The 8,215-nt window shown below is 38.2% G+C and overlaps 1 protein-coding gene across 5 annotated transcripts in view; it reads left to right on the top strand.

Moving 5' to 3' along the window:
* Nucleotides 1-3,070: 3,070 nt before the first annotated feature.
* Nucleotides 3,071-8,215, top strand: part of LOC106518120 (myocyte-specific enhancer factor 2D homolog) — a gene marked incomplete in the record, with an annotated part of 40,280 nt that continues 35,135 nt past the window's right edge. For all 5 annotated transcript variants that reach the window (XM_014009238.1, XM_014009235.1, XM_014009237.1 and 2 more), the window contains 1 exon segment: nt 3,071-3,256.

The raw sequence follows: 8,215 nt of genomic DNA, 5'->3' as shown, positions 1-8,215 counted from the left end.
ACATGTTACAAAGTAAAATTTGTAGTTTTATTGCCTTTTTTCTCATATTTTGTTAAACCCATTTAAACAAACCTGAAGGATGTATTTGTTACTTTGACTTTGACAGCCAAAGTATGTATTAGTAAAGATATATACACCCTGTTTACAAAATGCTCAGGTTGTAATTGTGCCAATAAAAAGAAAAATAACAGCTTATAATACAAATGCAAGCTGTATAAAAAACACTCAAAGACAAAAAAGGGCAACAAATTGACTCAAAATGGCCCAAAAAAATGACAAATAATTGAAAAAAAGGAGATGTGAGACCAAAATCAGAAAGAAAATGACACAAATGTGGTGCAGAGGGAAAATAAAATGTGACAAAAATGAGGCAATACGTGAGCCATTACACAAAGCAAATAAACCTGGGGCACAAAAGGCAAAGATATGATTCCAGTTACAATTATTGGACAAAAACATAAAACATAAAGTTACAAATCGACTAGAGTGTTAAAGAAAAAGAGCAAAATCATCAGGAAAATAAACTTTTTCTGCTTTGTTTATTTTTATTTTTTGTCTTTGAGTCATGATGTTCTTCAGTAAAAAAAAAGAAGTGGGTCAACCTAAATAAATGAATATCTGAGGGCCTGTTTTATTATCCATTCGGTTCAGTTATAATTATTCAACTCTTGATGACCCACCAGGCAAAACGAACAACTGCACTCCAGGGGGGGTGGAAAGTAATGCACTGTTTGGCAATTACTGCRTGTTAATTTGATTACTCGACGTTTAATTTGGGAGCTTCTCTCTGGACTAAAACAATAAAGAAACGTTAAGAGGTCTCCAGWTAAAACGAAGTGTTAAAGGGATAGTTTGAGTCTTTTAAAGCGGGATGGTTGGGGGAAAGTTGATGGAAGATTCTGCTTTGGAGAAGAGAAACGTTAACTGAATTGATGAGCCTATCAGCAGGACAAAGTTTTAAAATTAGGCGTGGTAGTAGCTGAGACTTCCCAACACATTGGAATGTTGACAGATTGGAGTCCAATCTCTCTCTCTACTTGAACATTTTGCAACAAAAATGATCGTAACATTGAAAGATGAAGGGAGATATGCATTTCTTATAGGCTTTTAATTTATTAAGAGCTTTGTTTAAAAGTGACAGCTCATATTTTGTATTTTTTGCTCCTTGTGGTCGTGTGGTTCAAAAAGTAAAGCTCTTGACATTTCCTCAGAGTCACTTTCAGGGGAAGTCAAAAAGCACTTTTTTTAAATTCAACATTTAGCTTTCACACTCTCAGCTCAAACAAAAAAGTTGTTAGCACATGATCAGAGTTCCTTCTTAGGTTTGTCTGCCCCCAGTCATGCACACGGCAGCACAATAATGTCTCTGTTTTGGATTCCACTTGAGCATTTTAGGATTTGTCCAATGACGAGAACTGACTACATCCTTATTAAATGCCTCACCTGCTCACTTTGCAAAACCAGGCTTCATTTTTGCAGCTGTTAACGTCGCCACGTCAAGCAGCTTGTGGAGCAAACTTTATTTTTATAAGCAAATGAAGGATGAAGGGAGTGCCTGCATCCATAAAGAACGGGCGATGTAAATCAGACTGGGCGTGTGCACGTTTCGTGACTAACATTTACAAAGCAGAACAATAAAAATATAAAAATAAAAGCCAAATGTGATAAATTTCTGAAAATGTGCTTTTGGTTTTGATTTGTCAAGAAAGCTTTTTCTGGATCAGTCATCAGGGCTTGTTGGATAATGATATCTTAGTGCTTTTTTAGAGATTAATGAATAGAAATGGGAAGAGGATTCAAGTCTGTCAAAGTTTTTCTTTGAATGTTATCTGCTTTTACAGTCCAGGTCCATAATAAAATGTGCAATATGTGGTTAAAAATAAAGTGGAAAAGTGAAACAAGAGAAAAAACTATTTTTCATAAAAAATGGAGGAAAATCCAGCAATAGTCTGAAACACTTTGAAAAACTGCATCCCTCAGCTTATCATAAGTTTCAGCTAAAAAAAATCTTCACAAATAACCTCGTTGACGCTGAAATACTGTTATTATGATTCTCAAGTTGTTATCTTTACAATTTGGTATGATTTGACTAAAAATGTGAATTTATTCTTTTGTGACAAGGCTGATGGTAAAAACTGCATCAAGATCTATTTTTATTGTGCTTTTTGTTGTCTGCTGTGTATTGACAGAACACTAGTTTATCTCTTAAGTTAATGCCATTTTTATGTCTGGATGATTCATAAAACACAGTAAAAAGACAAACAAACAAAACTAAATGGTCAAAAAACATAGTTTACTAGACTGGGAAGCAGCCAAAATTCAATGAAAACTTTGAGAGCCTGAAAACCTGGATTAAGACCACGTTCAAAGATAACAAAAAGTCTGGAATCTTGGAAACAAAGTGGGCTATAACGAAATTAGGGTTACTTTTGCACAATAGGCCCTATACCTACTTTATTTTGTATAAACTTACACCATAAAAATGATCTACTACTCATCCATCACATCCAAAAGTTGGTCTGATATATTCCTAATGATTGATTTTCTTATGTGGTTATCTGTATGTGTGCTTTATGTATGCAAATATAACCTAAACAAAAGAACAAAAATATTTTTTAAATGTGAATTTTTAACTCGACTGCTCTGCCACAGTGGTGTAAGAGCACATTTCAGACACAAACACCTTCCAATTTTCAGGATTTCTCTGTTTCGCAGCCTCAAAAACGCCTTCAGGTGTGTTTATTTTGGGCTTTCAGGTCTGTGGTGAAAACAGAGGAGAGAAAAACAAATGGCCTAGCGGGTTGTCTTACGGAAAGCAGACATGGAACAGCGGGGCTACAGTGGCATTTTCCCCACATGCAAAATCATGCAAAAGGTAAATACACAGGCGGAGGGATACAAACACCAACACAGAACATGGCCGTCACCTCCGTCATGTCCTCTCTCGTGGACCGCCCCCTCGGGCGTCTTTGAAATGCAATTGGACATTACTTTCGCACGACGGCTTCCCATTGGATAACGGACATGTCAATCACGGACTAATGTCAATGACGTCGATTGTACGCTGGGTTCGCTGTGTCGCCTGGGTGGACAGTGTACTTACATCAACATAAAAGTGGAATAAAATGTCGCGTTTCTACGTAAACAGAGACGCCGCTTCATTTGTTTTAGCTACGGCTTCCTAATTAACACGGGTCATACTTCGAAAAGGTGGTGGCAGGCCGCATTTCGCCTTTTTTACCAGCAATATTTCACGGTAAGTGGAGTGATACGTTTCCTTCCTGCGTCTTTTTTCCCCTTTGACGGGTAAGAAAAAAACCCGTCTTAACGATTTATGTATACCTAAGTAATAAGCAATATTCTTCGGAAGAGTTCAACGTAGATACGCAGTACGAATTCGAAGGTTACATGTTCAGAATTTGATCAAAAGTAGTGCGTGCTCCAGCTCGTCTTATCGTGTTACACGGACAGTCAGGAAGGTAATGGCTGTCGGTCGGACTGGTAGCTAGAAAATTATGAAATGGCCTGTGTACAGTAATGCTAGCTCGTCTGTTGCTTTGTAAAACCAGCCTCTAAGGTGTCTTCAAGAAGAGTGTTTAATTTGTTGAAATCCGTACACATAATCTGACACCATCCTGGGCTTTCAGCATGTCAGATTTAATGAAGGGGTTACCTGTCTGCCATCAGATGGCCTGCTCAATCTGTCACCCCCCGGCTGTAGGATACGGCTAAAACAGTCCCGATCTAACTTTGTTTGAAGAGAATTTGATTTATTTTTAAGTCCATGTGCACTCCACATACCAGATCAGACACGGATCTTTATTAACTTACTGACATTAAGGAGAAAATGGATTTAAGGCGCTTTAAAAAGGAGCTATTGTTCGAAGCTAGCTGCGTTTTGGAGGCTAACTCCAGAAAAACAGCTCATATTCTCCTGCCTGGTTCCTGTTCAAGTTTTAGAAGAGCTATATATTGAAATGGGTTAGATTTTTAAACAAAATAAGACAGGATTATTATTATTTTTAGACAGGCCAGGATCAATACTGGTATTTGAAATTTGCACGGCCCTGAAGAAGCTGTCTTTTTAACCTCTTTACAGAAAATACCACTCAGTATGGGTTGTGTGATGGATTCAGTTCAGGTATGATTTCCTGCTCTCCCAGGGTAGAGATACAGAAGCTGCTGGGCAAGAAGTAGGCCAGTTTGACAAGGTGATCCACTGCAGATGGATTTGCAACATCTGTCCCAGTCATCAACACCATTGACATCACAGCCAGTTTTTCTTGATTTTAAATTGTTGCTTTTGTTGTTTGGACTGCAATGCATCCTGTGTTTCCTCTGGTCTTGATAAGATAAACACTGTCTGGCTCTAATTTCTACACGAAAGCTGTTGTGTTTTTTTATTTTATTTTATTGAAATGCTTAAAACAACACTCATGACACCATACCCTCTTTTTTGATAAGATTATATAGGGATGCTTGTGTGAATTCTTAGCATAATTTGGGGCTTTTTAAAATCAGTTTTTGCCCAAAACATCAGAATTTGATGTTTGGCTGAAGCAAAAATGCTAACAAAGTATTTTTGTTTAGAAATGTATGGATAAAGAGAGGCAGGACCTTTTCTTTTTCTTTTGTCATTTTAAGTTTCAATATTAATTTATTTGTTTATTTAATTACCTGGTTTATCATTTAGTGTCAGCATTTGCTTTTTAGTCTTAGCTTGTTGCAAATGTATCTGCTGGTGAAAATCAACATCACGGTTGTCTTAAAAACCCTTCACTCTTTTGGTCAGCAATCGGGCAAAACTCACTGAAATCTATGTTTGAGACGTAGACCATTTATCTCAAGGCTTGGGGTTCGTTTCATAGGCTAGTGCATAATCTGCTAAAGGTCGCTGCCACTAATTAGACTGTTCCAAAACAGACAGATGCCTACTCTGAGCTTCATTGCACTCTCTCCCATCAGAAGAACATTTAGGGATTGCATAACTTGAATGATGATTCAATCGTATTTGTGGCTCGTTTGTTATGAAAGAGACTTCTTTTTTAAAAATAAGGGAAAAGATGGTTTGATCAAATTTAATTAGTTTAATGATGTAGTGTTTTTTGACTGATGTGTAGATCAAATATTTTCTGTCTGTATGTAAATTTGATTTGATGCAGGGTTACGTGTTAGCTGAGCTGCGACCTCGTTATGTCGGTGTCCAATTGGTCCTTGGGACAGTTCTTAATGGAGTCATCAGTGCCTTAAGGGGGAAGTGGGGGGGGTGAATGTGTCAATTACAGTAATGAGGGGCCAGCCATGCAGAGGGAGGCCAGGCAGAGACCCTCTAGTGTAGCCTCATACTTGACAACTAATCAAAAATAATATTATTGCCTGACTGGAGGAAAGTTAGTAGAATCAGTATTATGGCTGTGTCCAAAACGACAGGCCGGGTCCTCCGGAGGACCCAGACTCCCCGGTCGCGGCGGGCCGGGTCCTTGGTAGACCGGGAAGACCGGAAAAAAAGAGGCTGTGAATTTGGATGGTCTAGCCTCCCCTCCTTACCCCGGCGTACGTCTTGTCACCTAGCAACTGTGATGACGCTAAACAAGCAAACTTAAATCAAAACTAGAAAAATATCAATACATTAGCATTATTAATGTCACAAAACTATAAAATTAACTTAAAAGTATCTTTGAAGAACTAATTGACCCGCTGTAGGTTCATGTTTATTTCGCGTTTTTTATGACGAAAAAATAATATGTAAAAACATGTCCATACAAATGATAAAAGTATTAGAATTACAACCACTAATTTTTTAAAAATTTTAAATCACCGTATTTTTCTTTAAAATGTATTCTTTTCTCTCACTTCGTCCGCCATTACTAGCATAAAAAAATCTCCGGTCGGGCCGCAATGCATTATGGGATACGCTGGGCCGGGAAGGATCCATCGGACCTGTCCTTCGATTCGGGCCAAAGGAAGGACGTATTTGTCGGCCGCATCGGAGGAGTCCTCGGTTTTGGACGTCCTTTGTTGCGGCGCTGTGACGTATGCAGCCGACGAATTCGACCTTCGGAGGACCCAGCCTGCCGTTTTGGACACAGCCTATGATTAATACTATTAAATTTTGCTACCGAAAAGCAAATATGAACAATAATGCTTACATTTTTAATAATTAATATCTCATGAATCACTGGTCAGATTGTAATGAAACTGTCAAATATTAATAATTAGATGCACATCTACAACTGACATTTGGAGCAAACGTAGACCAAGATGGTCACCATAACTAAATGACCTTGACAAATGACCATAACTCAGTCCTTTTTACAGACGTTGAGCTAAAATGTGGTGTGGAAGTAGCTGAAAGTCATCCCTAAACTACACCCTGAGTAATATTTATTGGTATGTATTGGTATTATTGGTTATTTAGACCACTCCTGATTCAAAATAATGTTTGCAATTGTCTGATTTATTTGAAAACCAAGTATCTAGAGCACAGTTAATCAACTTGTAATCCAAGTAACAAAAATAAGCAACATCTCATTTGATCTTCCAAAAAAGTGAATATTATGATTTAATATAAATGCTATTTTTGCCATATGATTTTATTACAGACCCAACAATTTGATTCAGTTGCCGAAAATATAAACTCCATTCTGAGAAGAGTCAAATTAATAAAAAAACACTCCTTAACGTGTTGAAATGTTAAGAAACACCAACCAGACACTTTAAAACAGCCAAACTGTTTTTTTAAATACATTTCCATTAGTTGAAGATTTTGAGTCCAGCTGGCTGACTCCAATAATGAATTAATTTTTATCAAGGTTAGACTTATCAGAAGGAAAAGCCCACCACAGTCTGCAGAATCGTCCAGTTTCACTCCTTCCTGTTTAATAGTCTACTCTGCAGGTTTATCTTGTGTAAGAATAAAATTAATTCATAAAACTGACACTCATAACCACAATGTTTCTGAGTCATAGCGAGTCCTGGGAGGGTTAGGAACTGAAAACTCAGCTCATTTTCACTGGATAAAAGTCTGTGACCAGTGTTAATATTGGTGGGAAAAGCAAAAACTACTTTAAATCTTATTTTTGTAAAATGAACTTGTTGGTGCCGATCCAGTCTGTTACACATGAGCAACTGCAAAATAAAAAAAGTAAAGAAGCAGGGAGCTGCTGTGGAAGCACACAAACTCACCCATACAGTAAGAAATGATAAAACCCAACCTAAACCTTTTTGAGAACTATATATTTTTTTGTATTATTTCACTCATGCGGGCATCCGAGCCACCACTGGAGGTGAACCTAACGTGCAGGGTTTCCTTCTGATTAATTCTCAAGCTGGACATGTGTTAAAACGTGGGCCGCTGACGCTGAGGCCACATGTGCTCTCCAGTTGGGGTTTCATTTTTTCCGTCTGGCCTAACGACAATCCCACAGAACGGCAGGGACACGGAGGGTTAAGACTGGAGGGAAAACATAACACGTATAGGCTGCTGAGCCCATCTGGATGATGGGAATTTTAGCAGAGTTGTTGAGAAAGTTTAGAAGAAAAAATGATTTGGCAGGGGTAGACAACCATTGTTTAGGTTGTACGAGACAACCTATTTTCATTTCGGACAACCAGATCCTGTCTCCTGGTTGTCTGGTGGACAACCAAGACTAAAACACCTTGAGTAAAGTTCTCTGCTGTGGGTGTCCGTCATTTGTAAAATGAAAGGGAGAAAAAACTTGGTAAAGCCGAATACTCTATTTCAAAGAAGAGAATGAGGAAGTTTTATTCACGCAGATCCTGTCAACCTGGCTGACTGAGAACTAGGGGTCTAAGAAAATATCGATACACTGAAATATCACGATATTTCATTTCCCGATACTGTATCAATATTCTAAAGCCCTGTATCGATTTTTTTATTAAGGTTTAAAATGTCAACTTTCCTGCTTCATTTTTATGTTGTAGTTCAACCTCTGACCACTAGTTGGCAGCAGTGAGCCAGCCATTTGGCTCCTCTACCTCTTTAGCCCCAGAGAGTAAGGGTAGCATTAGCATTGTAAGTAAATGTTGCAGCTTGAAGACATCAGTCGACGAATGGAGTAGTTTTTATCCAAACATTTATTTTCTTTTARCTCCACACAGAATATAAACTGGCTCCACACACTCACGGTGCTTCTGCTGCGGTCAGAGTCCGGGTGTAAAGTAACGTTCAAGAGACGCCCGTTTCAGAACCTTT

Source organism: Austrofundulus limnaeus, unplaced genomic scaffold, assembly GCF_001266775.1.
Source record: "Austrofundulus limnaeus strain Quisiro unplaced genomic scaffold, Austrofundulus_limnaeus-1.0 Scaffold56, whole genome shotgun sequence".
Taxonomy (NCBI): Eukaryota; Metazoa; Chordata; class Actinopteri; order Cyprinodontiformes; family Rivulidae; genus Austrofundulus; species Austrofundulus limnaeus.
This window is presented reverse-complemented; position numbering and strand designations above follow the sequence as displayed.